The sequence below is a fragment of the Pelodiscus sinensis genome, chromosome 2 (assembly GCF_052426305.1).
Source record: "Pelodiscus sinensis isolate ZL-2025 chromosome 2, ASM5242630v1, whole genome shotgun sequence".
In the NCBI taxonomy this organism is placed as follows: domain Eukaryota; kingdom Metazoa; phylum Chordata; order Testudines; family Trionychidae; genus Pelodiscus; species Pelodiscus sinensis.
This window is the reverse complement of record NC_143053.1, coordinates 217,249,285-217,263,877: the sequence shown is the minus strand read 5'-3', so window position 1 is coordinate 217,263,877 and position 14,593 is coordinate 217,249,285. Positions and strand designations below refer to the sequence as shown.

The 14,593-nt window shown below is 42.5% G+C and overlaps 1 protein-coding gene across 3 annotated transcripts in view; it reads left to right on the top strand.

Annotated features, from left to right (window-relative positions):
• The window catches only part of CDK14 (cyclin dependent kinase 14), a 530,833-nt gene that overhangs the window by 497,946 nt on the left and 18,294 nt on the right, over positions 1–14,593 (top strand). The window contains exon 15 of one of the 3 annotated variants that reach the window (XM_075922397.2): positions 8,146–8,948. The exons of the other annotated variants lie outside the window; for them this stretch is intronic. The gene's annotated coding sequence lies outside the window, so the exon portion shown is untranslated. Of the gene's footprint in view, positions 1–8,145; positions 8,949–14,593 lie in introns of those variants that run through there. 3 annotated transcript variants of the gene reach the window in all.

Here is a 14,593-nt window from a genome sequence, read left to right as displayed (position 1 = left end):
AAGAGAAGAGAAGATTTATGGGGCAGTCCATGGGTTTTGTATTGCAAAGTTACTAGAGCAGTTGCTGCTAGAATCCGTATAGCCAAAAGTTTATTTTATAAACTCCTGTTTTCAAATCAGGTTTTCACTCAGAAATTAGCTCCGAGATAAATACTGTGATACAAAATATTAGGCTTGGGAAACATGTATACACTAGCCAATTAGCCTGTCATAAGACTGGATTTTCAGGTCTCTCCTCCACGTCGGTCTTCTCTCCTGAACCTCTGGTCTGTTGCTCCATCTCTCTCTCTCCTCCTCCTACTGCCTCCTCTCCCTTCCCCCCACCCGTCTCTCCCAGTTCTCCTCCACCTCCTCTCTCTCTGTGTCTTTCTTTCTCTTCTCCTCCCACTCCTGCCTCTCACTCGGGGGATCGTGGAGCCCAATTGGCCATTTGGGCTCTGCGCTCCCTGTGCTGCATCGGGAGGCCGGAGCCCAAACGGTCACTTGCTCCCACATGGTGGCCTGGCTGAGAGGTGCACAAGTCAGCTGGGCACCATTGCGGGAGGTGAAGGGGGACGGGGTGGAGATGTTCACAGCCAGGGGGTGGGGCCTGGAGCCGCTATCACACTGCACGTCACCGCCCCACCCTCCTTCGCCTCCCGCCATGGTGCTCAACTGACTTTTGCGCCACTCCACCAGGCTGCCGCGGGGGAGCAAGCAGCTGTTTCGACTCCTCTGCGGCGGCCTGGCTGAGTGGCACAGAAGTCAGCCAAGCACCACGGTGGGAGGTGAAGTGGGGCGGGGTGGTGACATGCAGCATGACAGCGACTCCAGGCCCCGCCCCCTGGCCATATACATCACCGCCACCCTTCCCCTCCTGCCATGGCACTCGGCTGATTTCTGTGCCGCTCAGCTGGGCTGCCACAGAGGAGGAAGCGGCCGTTTGGGCCCCGCACTTGCCATGCAGCACGGGCTGCCTAGAGGGAACAGCCAGCATTTCAGGCAACAGCGCCGTCCAGAGGGAACAGCCAGCATTTCAGCGTTACAGACTCACAGACATTGGGCTACTATTTTATGTATACATAATACAGAGAATTTGTATATGCATATGTGTACATATTTAACTTCTGTAATTTCCAACAAAATAGTTTAGATAATTTAGGTTATAGAAGTAAAATTGAGTGAATTAATGATGGCACATTAGCCTTCTATTTATATATGTCATATGTTTTATTGTCATTGTGCTTTATCTAGGCATATGACAAGCTATCAAGAATTCCCAGAAGAGAAAGTAAGGAGGGGGGGAGAGGCAGAGTCTTTGTAATATAATTCTGAAGGTGTGGAGCAACCCCTATAGATTATTGTCTGCTTAAATTCTGAGTTGTGAACTGGACATGCTTAGATTCCCACACTTGTGGTTAAAATGGATATAAGTAGACCTAGGGAGAATAAGGGGATTTATTGCAAAGAGGTTTAACTTTCATCATCTTACACATCGCTTTTGAATTTGTGGGCCACAATCAGTTTTAACTTTGCTTTCTTTAATCTGTGTTTAAATGCTGTATTAACTTAGTTTACTGAATCAAATTGCATACAGTTCATAGTATGTTTGTGGTTTGGAAGAACGGTAGTTTCTGAACACTAGTGAAACAAATACTTTAAAATAATGTCTGCTTTCCGTAATGTCAGAGAGCATGTGTATTCATGGTAAACAGAAAAGTTCATGGTTCAGTGACTAACGCCACTGAACTATCTCCCCAGGGCTGCCAAACATTTTACTTATTCCAACAAAAAACTAACTAGTACAGTACAAAGAACAGGACACTGTGCAATGCCTTTATATTTTAGAAGGCACTTGTAAATACAATTTAAAGTTCTCAAAATGGAATATATTTCATACTGTATCAGCAAAAAGTGCTTATCTTACTTTGTCAAATTAAATAATGACATAAATGCTGGAATGTTTTCTTTTTAGCCTTGTAATATAAAAATACTTGTTACTTTAATCTGAAATTTTGCAAGTTGTTAATCTATATAAGTTTTGAGCCCAGTATTCCATTTTTTTCATATTATTCATGATGATTGTGACTAAAGGGAAAAATAATTAATCAACTGTCTTTTTAGTGTTGTAAATCAAAAAACTATATTAAAAGATCACTATTAAGGTGCAAAGTCAAGTGCTCATAAATTAGGCAATGTCAGAATTAAGGTTGCATGTACAACTTTATTTTGGACCCCTTCTGCATTAAGGATGTTAAGTGTCGGGTAATTGACTGATCAAATAGTCGATTCATTTTGCATCAACTGTTCGATTAGTCGATACAGTGCCTCCACCTTTGAAGTGTAGCAATAGCCCTAGTGCTGTTGCTACTCTTCAAAGGCCAGAGCACTGCTTGGAGCCCGGGGTCAGCTGGAGACTCCCCTGCTGACCCTGGGCTCCGTGCGGCGCTGCCACTTTGAAACACTGCGACGGCATTTCAAAACGGCAGCACTGCAGGAGCCTGGGGTCAGCTGGTGGGGGAAGTCCCCAGCTGATCCCGGGCTCCATGCGGCACTGCCTCTTAGAAATGCTTCGAGGAGCCTGACGCTGGACTTCCCATGGCATTTCAAAGCGACAGCGCTGCACAGAGCTCGGGGTCAGCTGGGAGTCCCTAGCTGATCCCAGGCTCCACATGGCACTGCCGGTTTGAAATGCCGTGTTCAGCCTGGGGACACCCCAGCTGGTCCCGGGCTGCACGCAGCTTTTCAAAATGGCAGCACTGCATGGAGCCTGGGGTCTGGCCCTAGGCTTCAAGTGGCACTGCTGCTTTGAAGTACCCCCTCTTCGCCCCCCTCTCCCCACTGCCTCTATTTGATGGAGACAGATGGGGTGGGGGGGAGTGACTAGTTGACAAGTCCTTCACATCCTTTTTGTGCATATTGTATTACAATAAAATATTTTAATTGCATGATCACTTGCTGTGTCTTCCACAGCACCCTGCATCATACAGTGCACAAGTTGGACAATGCTCACGGAAAGAGTAACTGTTCAACATTTATTTTTATCTTCATCATTCAATATCTGACCCCACACATTATTTACCACACACTGTCCAAACCATGCCTTAAATACAAGATTATTAATTTTCTCATGGTCCTTTTTTTGTGGTGCTCATATCTTTTATCTCAGTTCTTAACAAACATTAATTAATCTTCACAAGTTGAATTGATATTAATATTCTGTTTTCTCATGGGGAACTGAGGTGCCTAGATTAAAATAAAATTAATTTTGGATGCCTTATTTGAGAATCATACAGTGTGATTTTGAAAAATACTTAACATCTAGCAGTACGACATGTATTCAGTGTATTCTTCGATTACAGCTGTTTAGTGTTCACCTTTTCTGCAAATCAGCCAGCAGAAGAATCACAGAATGATAGGTTATTTAGAAGGGACCACAATATTTCTTGTACTCTATCCCCCTGCTAACCTGCATGATTTATTATGTCTAAACCATCCAACACACGCAGCTATCCTGCCTCTTTCAGGAAATCTCCAGCAAAGGACTTTCCTAGGTAGTTTGTTCCATTGTCCTACAGTTCTTACAGTTAGGAAGTTTTTCTTGAGATTTAATCTAAGTCTGTTATCATGTACTTTGAACCTATTCCCTCTTGGCCTGCCCTCTATGGCAAGAGAGAACAACTTTTCTCCATCTTTATGGCAGTATTTCAGTTATCAGAAAATATGTCCCCTTTCAGTCTCCTCTTTTGCAAACTAAGCTTATCGAGTTCCTTCAGCCTTTACTCACATGGCTTGGATTTCATCCCATTGATCATCTTTGTCACTTGCATCTGAATCCTTTCCAGTTTCTCCACATCTTTTACATACATTTGTGACCAAAATTTGACACAGCACTCCAACTGAGTCAGCACCAAGTAGAAAAGTACTATCACCTCTGCTAATACAACCTAACTTTGCATTTGTTATTTTTGCAACAGCATGACGTTGCTGACTCATGTTGAGGTTGTGATCCACCTATGACTTCCAGATCCTTCTTAGCAGTGTTGCTGCCAAGCCAGTTATCCCCACGTCTGTATTTGTGCATTTGGTTTTTCTTCCCTAAGTGTAGCACCTTACATCTGTGTTTGTTGAGTTTAATTTTGTTGTCTCTAACCCAGTTCTCCAGTTTATCAAGATCCCTCTGAATTTTAGCTGTATCCTCCAAAGCGTTGGTGACCTTCCCTATCTTTGTGTCATCTGTAAGTTTGATCAAAAGGTGTTGAACAACACTGGACCCAGAACAGATCCCCTTGGAATCCCAGTTGAGATCTAGTTCCAATCAAACTATCATTCCATTAATAGTTACTCTTGGTTTGTGTTCCCTCTAATTTTTCCACCTATGAGAAACAAAAACATTGCATCTGCCCCGAGGCATGTACGGATGTATGCCACCTTAAGAGAAACATGCTACTGGCTATGGGTATTATGCTAATCAGCTGGATAGTACCTGAATCTCTCTTGGGTAGATGCACAAGCAGTCAGTTTGCAGGGAACACCAGTTTACAGTTGTTTAACCAATTATGTATCCACTTAATGGTACTGACACAGTCATAATGAATTCTTCCAGAATCTGGAAAGAGGTGTGCTGTATTGGCTATAGATTTAGAATACAAGGACAGAAGAGTCTACGTTCTTCTTCTCCATCCCCACCAGTTCCTTGGCTCCTCATTCTGCCACCCATGCCTGTAAATCCTCTTCAGAGTTAGGCTGAATCCTAAGAAGGTTAAAAGGACCAATCTCGAATGTTGGCTATTTGGCATGGAGTCCATTTTTAATCTTGCAGTGGATCTAAATGGGGTGTGTGTGTGTGTGTGTGCGCGCGCGTGCTCTGCCTCCCACTCCCAGTAAAATTAAAAGTTGATAAAGTTTCAACTTTGTATTTCAAAATATATCTTTAGATCTGTGTTTCCTTCTCCTACATGTCTTGATCAAAGATCATATGACTCAGAACATAGCACATTCCAGATCTTCTAGTTTAACAATTATTTATCACTTATTGCATTTAGAGCTAGTTTGCACAAGACGTGAGCAAAGCACAGAACCTCACTCGTAGTATGGTGGCTTCACTGCCCGGAATTTCCTCTCCTTGCCTCTTCACTCATTAATATTTAATAACATGTCAGGAGGGGCAGAGTTGGATTAGAGTGGGTGGCACCTTAATTACTGCTGTTCTGCTGAGTTTATGCAATCTTGCTTCCCCTGATAGGTAGCTTCAGCTAGTTCAGTGTGATGACATATGAGCCCTGGAGGTAGGAATTAATTTTCATATTGCAGCAGTTTCTGCTGTGAGCAGTAGTATTTCTGTGCTGCCAAGAGTGTCTAACTAGCTGCTCCTGCTCCCATTCACCTCATTGGTGCCTCACTATGCCTCTTTTCCGTGTTTCCTGCTTACTTTGTTATGGTCCCCCTCCTGCTGCCTTATCCACCTGTTGACTGCACATTTTGCCCTGAAATACTCTGCTAACCTGTAGCTCCCAACACAGAAGTACATTGAGGATCAAGAGTCAGAACATCTCAGTGAATTTCAGAAACTTCATGGGGACTCCAGAATCAGCAAAATCAAAAAAGAGAAAGCCAGCCCTCGCTTTCCCTTCTCAGGATCAGCAATTTCTCAGAAGATCGCCTATGTAATTGCCTATGTTTAAAAATAAATAGCTTGTATTTTAATTGGAAGTTTAACAATCTCACTGATAGATTTTTGTAAAGGTCAAATGAGATTAGTTAAAATGTCACTGATTTTGAAATTTCCCAGGATAGAATATCAGTCTCTTCCTTGCCAGTGGCGACTGTTTTATTTCTTCATAAATAGGAGCTCTGGTGCCCTAGGTTAAAAGAAACATGCCCAATTTGACATCTTAGTCAATTTTGTGAGCTGAATGAAAGTTGTTTAAGATACTGCATTGTCCTGTGTCCCTCTGCTATTTTTAGTGGGTTTACAATAATAATTCCTATTTTAAGTCTTTTACACACACACACACACACACACACACACTCTCTCTCTCTCCCCCCCCCCCCCCAAAGTCCTGACATGCACGAAGTCGGGGGCGGATGAGAATTTTGCGGGGCCCGGGGCAGCACAGTTTCGCGGGGCATCTCTCACCTGTGTTGCGCGGCGTTTCAGCACGCCACACATGCGCTCCTCCACCATGCGGCACATGGCGCTGGGGAATTTAAAGTGCGGTATCCTGCTGGCCAGTCCACCCCTGAGCGCGGGGCCCGGGGCAGCTGCCCCGCTCGCCCTGCCCTATATCCGCCGCTGCACGAAGTTACAGATCAGGAAAAAACACTTTTCTCTAATCTCTTTGAGCTACTGTAACTTTACTGTAGGAGATGTTTGTATCCGTAGTAGGTAAAAATGTTCTCACAAGCAGAATTTGTAGGCAGTTGATATCCCTTTTAAACTGTTTGTTTTACTTTTCAGTCTTTAATTTTGAAAGAGTCCTTGTCATCATTTTTCAAGGTACACTGCACATTGGAGCTTTGCTGGGAGGAGCAATGAACCAGGGCAGGATTATTTGTTGTTGTTGTTACATATTGTTCAGAACAAACACCCCCTTTACCTCTCCTGGTAAATGAGAAAAAGTAGCTTATGTTCACATTAATTCCTGTTATCACACTGTATACAAAACCACAAACCAGGTGCGAGATACCGTAGCAAGGACAGGCAGATAATACCGCATTCCTGGAGCAATGATGCTTGGCACCAGGAAATACAGCACTTGTAATGTATGAAGAAGTGAATAAAAGTAGAACCCTGTAGCGGGTTTGAGATCCTGCAACTCCTGCTGCCATAATAGCAGGAAGCAGGTAATAAGTGCTTTGTTGCAGGTGAGATTGGGTGGGGAAAAAATGAGTCTCTGGTAGTTTGCTGGAAGATACCAACCCCCCCCCCCCCCCCAATCTCTCATCATTTTGTCATAAATAGAATTTCAGAAATGTAGAACAAGTTTTACTCTCTTTTTCAAATATTTTAATCCTTAAGTGAGGGATGGAAAGAGATTTAATGTGTACTATAACGGGAATTAAAGTAGTTTTTATATTATGCAAAGTGTGTGTGTGTGTGTGTGTGTGTGTGTGTGTGTGTGTCAGTCTCAGCTGCTTACTATAGCCATCCTGGATGCCATTCCCTCCGGGCATGGGCTACTTCAGCTTCATGCCCCAGGGGGCTGCGCTGCCAAAAAGGAGCTGCTGGGGTCAGGTCCCCTCCACCATCCGAGCCCACCCCCAGTTCCCCACTCCTTCCACCAAAATCCCGCACCCCAGACACCTATCCCCAGCCTGTTTCTCTACCCTCCCCCCAGCCAGACACCTATACCCAGAGAGAGGGCTGTTGGTGAGCATAGCAAGCAGCCCCCTAGTATTCTTTTAATAAAAATGTGCCTGTGTCTCTGTTAATACATGTATTTACTGACCATTTGGGGTTTTTCTTGGGTGGAATTATTAGCATGGGGGAATCTTGCAGGATTTGTGGGATCTAAGGTTTTTGCAGGTGGGAGCAGGATAAAAATGCAAGAAATAATAAAGGAGGGAATGAGAGTGTGTATTGCAGAATGGGGTGGGAGTGAGATTAAAAAATAATCCAGCGCAGGGTCCTAGTGGGTAGTTCCTCAAGTGACTATCAAAGCAAAGCTACATCACTACTTTTAAGTAAATCAGTCTGCAAACTGGAAAGGGAATTATATTACAGATGATACATTTCTCTTACTTTTTTTCACTAACCTATAATTTACTGTGGGATTGTTGCTCATCAGTGTCTGGTTCTGAAAAGTGTCATGGTGCCATCTATCAACAAATTAGCACTGTAGAACATATGTTCTATCACCTTGTGGGCTGAGAATTACTGTCGTGCATCTGTTAGCATCACTATTTGTTCAGCAATCGATGGTGTTGGCAGTATTTGGTTCTAAAATATGCAGAGCATTATATCGTCTATACTTTATATGTAAAGTTCCTGCAGTGGAATAGACTGGATCAGTTCCCCAGCTCCATTGGCAAATTCTTTGCCACTGCAGATTCTAGGCCTAGGGAAAAAACTCTGGCAAATTACAAAGAGGTGGCTTTACTTGTCTTTCTGTGATTAATTGGTGAGACAGCAAGCTAGTTAGTCTCTTTTTTTTCTCTCTGCAGAAACTGTTACTGTAATCCTTCAAATCCAGAATTTACTTGATTTTCTGGTGAAGTTAAAGAAGAGGCCACATATTTTAAGGGGGCAATAGATATACCCACAGAAGTCTGCATTTCCAGTTGCAGGCCTATGCTCAGAGAAGCACAATCGGTGATTGAGTGCAAAAGGACATACATGCACATTTACCTGTGTTTGTAAACACACGTCTATATTTTTGCACTTGTTTTCCCTGCCTTTGAAAATCTGACTCAGGAAAGACTAATGTCTATAGAAATCACAACAAATAATCCCAATTTTATTTTTATTTTTATTCTCTCCTTTCTCCCTTGCCCCTCCCCCTTTTATTTTCATTCCTTTCAATGTCTTTTAGAGACCAGATACACTTTATAAGACATAAAACAAGTGCAAGTTAATCAAGTAGATTGAATAGCAGTTGCCATAAACAAATGGGTAATTATAAGACTACAGCACTGTTCTGTAATAATGCTAGAGCAGTTTCAGTTAGAGAAAATCCATCATAAGTGAATGTATACGCCCACCCAGATATTTTTAATTAAAATCATCCATGAGTCCTTGCTATGGCTTTGACTGCTAAGTACTTACAAATAGCCTTATTAGACATGTTTGTTTCTTTCACAGCTGTAAAAATACATATTCTGCCACATGATTGCTTTTTATTTGATTTATTTAAATAAGACTTAGGTAAAGATACAGTTTATATGGAAGGTTAAATGGTCGAAATCCTATTTAATTAACTTATACTCACTTGGGAAACAGCCAAAATAAAGGAACACAGTGAAAGTAAGCTTCAAATAATATTAAATCTTTGAAAAAGAACTAACCAGCTTTCGTGAAAGACTTTTCTGTTCTTAACCTTGTGTCATTTAAACTATTTAAATAAGCCTTGCAAAACCTTACATTTAATATATAATAGGGCTTCAAAAGAAATATATGTTTTTCTTGGCAGTTTAAAGAAAACGGACACAATGCCACTGAAAGAAAAGGTTGCCTTTGACCATTGTTTCCACTCTTATGTACCAACCATAGGCCTAGATAATGCCTGATCTGACATCTATTATTTTTGTCTTACATGAGGAACATATAGGCTGCGACTAGACTGGCAAGTTTTTCCACAAAAGCAGCTGCTTTTGCGGAAAAACTTGCCAGCTGTCTACACTGGCCACTTGAATTTCCGCAAGAACACTGACGATCTCATGTAAGATTGTCAATGTTCTTGCGGAAATGCTATGCTGCTCCCGTTCAGGCAAAAGCCCTTTTCCGGAAATGCTTTTGCGCAAAAGGGCCAGTGTAGACAGCTAAAAACCGTTTTGCGCAAAAAAGCCCCTATGGCGAAAATGGCGATCAGGGCATTCTTGCACAAAACCGCATCTAGATTGGCACAGACGCTTTTCCTTAAAAAGTGCTTTTGCGGAAAAGCGTCTGTGCCAATCTAGACGCTCTTTTCCGCAAATGCTTTTAACGGAAAAACCTTTCCATTAAAAGCATTTGTGGAAAATCATGCCAGTCTAGACGTAGCCATAGAGTGTATTACAGAACTGGACAAAAATATGGACCAAGATTGTCAGAAGTGATTAGTGAGTTTGAGTGCTTTGCTTGAATCACCTTTAGAGAAAAAAAAAGCATAGTTTTCAGTGCGGCTGCAGCACATTTTCTGAAAATAAGGCTTCTATAAAGTTTATCAAACTGGGCCCCAAAATATCTGGCCCCAGGCATGAAAAAGAGTTCCTACCTTAGACCAAGGGTTTTCAAACTCTGTGTTGTGGCTTATAAGAGCAAGCTGCTACCTGTCTGTGAGACACTTTATTTACCTGCACCTCCATGGGTATAGACGATTTCAGCTCCCATTAGTGCGGATTGGCATTCCCGGACATTGGGATCCGTGGATAGGAGTGTCCTGGTCCGCACTGCTTCCCATGGCTCCCATTCGTAAAGAACAGCGATCCACAGCCATTAGGAGCTGCAATTGCCCATACCTTGGAGGTGCTGGTAGGGGTTTGCCCCTACAAGCTGTGACCCAGGGTTTGACAACCCCTGCCTTGGACAGAACATTTACTTCTCATAGAAAATCAAACTTTCAGGTTCGTTCTTTCCTCTCCACGTGTACAAGTTGGGGGAGTCCCCAATTAAAGATGCAGTTCTGCAGTATTGTCCCCATAACACTACAGACACTGCTACAGGTGAATAGTGTCGGGTCCTCATGACATTGGACAACAGACCAGTGCCAGAAGGGATAGAACAGGCAACCAGTTGCTCTTTGTGGCATCCCACAGAATTGGTCAGAAACCCAAATGGGCATTAATACTACTTCAGGCAGCATTACTTTCCTCAGGTGTTACAACTGCACAGACATTTGGGGACTCAGCTAAGGAAAGCACAGTGAGGAGGGGAAAGTAGCATAGAGGAGACAAACTGCTATGAAGAACTGGGGCTTCCTTTTGTCATAGATTCTTAGCCTCTGCTGGGTTGAGAGAGAATATAACTGCAGCTTTAGAAAGTCAGCTTCAAATCTTCCTGATCCCTGTGTCCCTCTTCTCTGGTATTCTCTATAGGACTGGATAGTATATGTAGTGTAATGGTACTGGAAAACACATTCTAAAATGGAAAGTTTATCTGTTATTTAAAACTGCTGTTTAATCTCGTGTACCTTGTGAGGTTTCCATTTCGTTAATTTGATTTATACTTATTCATTTGCAGTGCTGCTCTAAGGAATTTATTTTAATTTGTGTGACAACTTTGGCATGATGTTCAGTCTCTGAAAAGCCAGACCAGCAAACAAAGTTGTATAACCAGATGGATCTTACAAAATAGTAGCTTACAACTGGAAGTGTTTTTTGCTATCCAGGATGCAACTGTAATAATGTCCCTTCTATTAAGCTAAAACAAAGCATTCCAGATTAATAAGAATTCCTTACTGGTTTCAAAATATTCTCTCTTTTGGAGAGAAACTCTAGAGAAAACATTTATCATGGATGAAAAATAGATTTTTGTTTGGCTTCTACTTTTCCTCGCTAATTTCTCCTTCCTCCATCCAAACACGCATTCTCCATGACACAATATTTACAAAGCTCACTAAAAACCAAAACTAATTACAGATGCTGATAAATTATTTTGAAGATCCTGGTAATGGTAGATAAACAAAATAAAAAAGGCCTATTCAGGACTTAGACAGTGCCATAAAGTATTGAAAATATTTTTGTCAATATTGACAAAATGACATTCAAATACTATACATTAGAAAAATTGAAGCACTATGAGTTTAAGTGAGCTGCAAAGAGCTGCAGGAGACACATTAATGAGCCATTTGTGGTTTTCAGGTCACAGTCCTAGTATCACTGCCTACAGTTTCTCTCCACCAATTGCATCTGGATTTAGACACAAGCTCCCCTTGATTGTTTGGCACAAAAAGGCTTAAGTTTGTTCTAAGAACATTGATTAACTATATAGCAAATTTGACTATATTGACGATTGTATGTATATAAAATGCCATATATTAAATACCTATAAAATACCATAGCTTCATATAATATGGCCCCTAAACTTCTTTTGGAAAGAAGTGTATGCTAACTGCTCATCTAGCATGCAGCCAAGATATGTTTCATTTTACTCAGCAGACTGCGAACCCTTGCACGCACTGCATGCTGTACTGGCAACTTCCCTGGAACCAAAAGTCATGCTAATTTGCATATAAATTTGCAGAGGATTTTAATCAGAAATAAATGTGCAGTCATGTTTTAGGAAAGCGCTGTATATATATACATTTAACTTCACAGAAGACACAGACAAAATATGCTTGAGGGCAGCAAAGAAAAAGTAGCAAAGGGAAAAACCAAAACTTTTTCTCTGTACTGATGTCTTTTATCTGAACAGTGACTACATATATTACTGCATGTAGCTTTGAGTCTCTTAGCTGGTTGTGGAGTTTCAGTTCAGAAGCAGACAGTATGTTCACAAATGTAATTACTTCCAAAGACACTTACACAATTCCAGTGTTATATAACGCTGGATATCAGTCAGCTGACAGACATTTATAGACATTCAGTAAGTTTCATTCATGAAATTTGGATTGAAACACGATTACTCAATCTGGTCACTTTGAACTTTGGCCTTACACTATTCCTGTGCTGTTAGAAATCAGATTGAAGATAATTTAAATATTTTTTTCAGGACCTTTGAAAGTCTTTGAATTATTGTTGATTAATTTAATATTGAAGTTTCTCAGTCCCTTAAATACACAACTGTTATACTCCTACTTCTTGAGTAATTGTTGGTAAGTCAGGAAAAAGAGAGAAGTTATCCCACTGAATCAGTCAGTAAACAAAACAAAATGTCCATCTACTACAGGGGTCTCCAACCTTTTTAAGCACAATATCACTTTTTGAATTTAAGTGCAATGTAAGATCTGCCTCAGGCCCAAATACCCTTGCCCTGCCTCTTTTGTGCCCCTTCTCTCAGGCCCTGCCCTTGCTCATTCTGTCCTCCCTTCCCTATTCTCCCTCTCTTTCACCGGCAGGGACAGAGGGTTGGGGCACAGGCTGCGGTCTTGGGCTAAGGTATTTGGAATGTGAAGGGCTCTGAACTGAGCCTGAGGCAGGGGGTTAGGATTAGGGAGGGGGTTCAGGCTCTGTTAGGGAGTTTGGGTCCAGGGGGCTTGGAGTGCAGGAGGGGATTCATGACTGGGGCAGGGGTTCAGAGCTGGGTCCAGCTGGACACTGCTTACCTCAGGTGGCTCCTGTGTGGCCCTGGCTCTGGCTTTGTACCACTCTCAAAAGCAGCCATCAAACTCCTCCATCCCAAGCCCTGTTGTGCTCTCTCCCTTCCCCTCCCCCCTCATTCCCCGCCCTCTGTGGAGATAGAACACAGAGTGGAAGAGGGGGCACCCTGACATCAGCACCCCCTCCTCTCCCTTCCCTAATTTGTACCACAAGTAGGAGGCTCCTGGGTGGGGGGGAAGGAGCAGCTCCAAGGCAAAAGGCAGGAGGTGTGCAGCAGTGTAGGGAGGGGCAGCTGAAATGCTGGCACTTGATAGACTGTTCGCTAAACCAGTCAGGATCACCTGTCAGAGGCTCCAAGATCTACTGGTAGATCCCGATCTACTGGTTGGTGACCACTGCTCTACCGCCGTCAGTCTCCTCTTGTTGTCTGCTCTCCTGAAATACGTAGAATCTCTATCAGACATTCTTAGAACTTAAATATCCACCTGGGGAAGTGAAAGAAACAGATTGACAGAGCCAGACAAGTACCCAGGCATCAGCTGCAAGTTAAGCCCAACAAGGAAAATAACAGAACATCACTAGTCATTACCTACAGCCCCCCTCCAGCACATCATTAACAATCTGCAACCTGTCCTGGAAAATAATCCCTCACTCTTACAGGCCTTGTGGGACAAATCCTTGCCTACAGACAACTCCCTAATGTGAAACAAATTATTTCCAGCAACTATGCAGCACACCTCAAACATGCTCACCCAGGAACCCATCCCTGCAATGTGGTGCCAACTCTGTCCACACATCTACACAAGCGACATCATCCCAGGCCCTAACCACATAAACTACCACATCAGAGGATTTGTAAAAGGGAACATCCACTAATGTGATATATGTCATCAAGTGCCAGCAATGCCCCTCTGCTGTTTATATTGGACAGTCTCTACAACGAAGGATTAATGGACTCAAATCAGATGTTTGAAATGGTAACACACAGAAACCTGTTGGGGAACATTTTAACTTGCCCGGGCTCTCACTAAAGGATCTAAGAGTGACTATACTATTACAAAACAATTTTAAAAAAACAGCTGAAGAGAGAGAAACTGCAGAACTTGCCTTCATTTGCAAATTTGACACCTTTATTCCAGGGTTGAACAAAGACCTGAACTGGATAGGCCACTACATTCAACACCCTAATGACAATAAAAACTTACAGCCCACTCTATTAGCCTCATTTAGCACAGACAAGCTAATTGACAAGATTTTTTTTCTTCTCTTTCGCTACACATCCCCTCTTTTTCTGCTATTTATTTGTATATCTGGACCCCTTGCTCTATTCATCTGAAGAAGTGGGTTGTGCCCACGAAAGCTCATGATACCATCTACATGTTTTGTTAGTCTCTGGGGGTGTGTCTACACTAGCCACCCTAGTTCGAACTAGGGTGGCTACTGTAGTCATTCAAACTTGCAAATGAAGCCCGGGATTTAAATATGCAAGGAAGAGTAACAATAGTTTGAATTAGGAGCTTAATTCGAACTACCTAGCCCGTGCCGTGTGTAGCCGCGGGCAGGTAGTTTGAACTACCGGGCATTTAAAAATGGCGGTGCCCGGAAACATGCAAATAAAGCCCGGGGTATTTAAATCCCGGACTTCATTTGCAAGTTCGAATGACTACATTAACCACCCTAGTTCGAACTAGGGTGGCTTAGTGTAGACATACCCTAA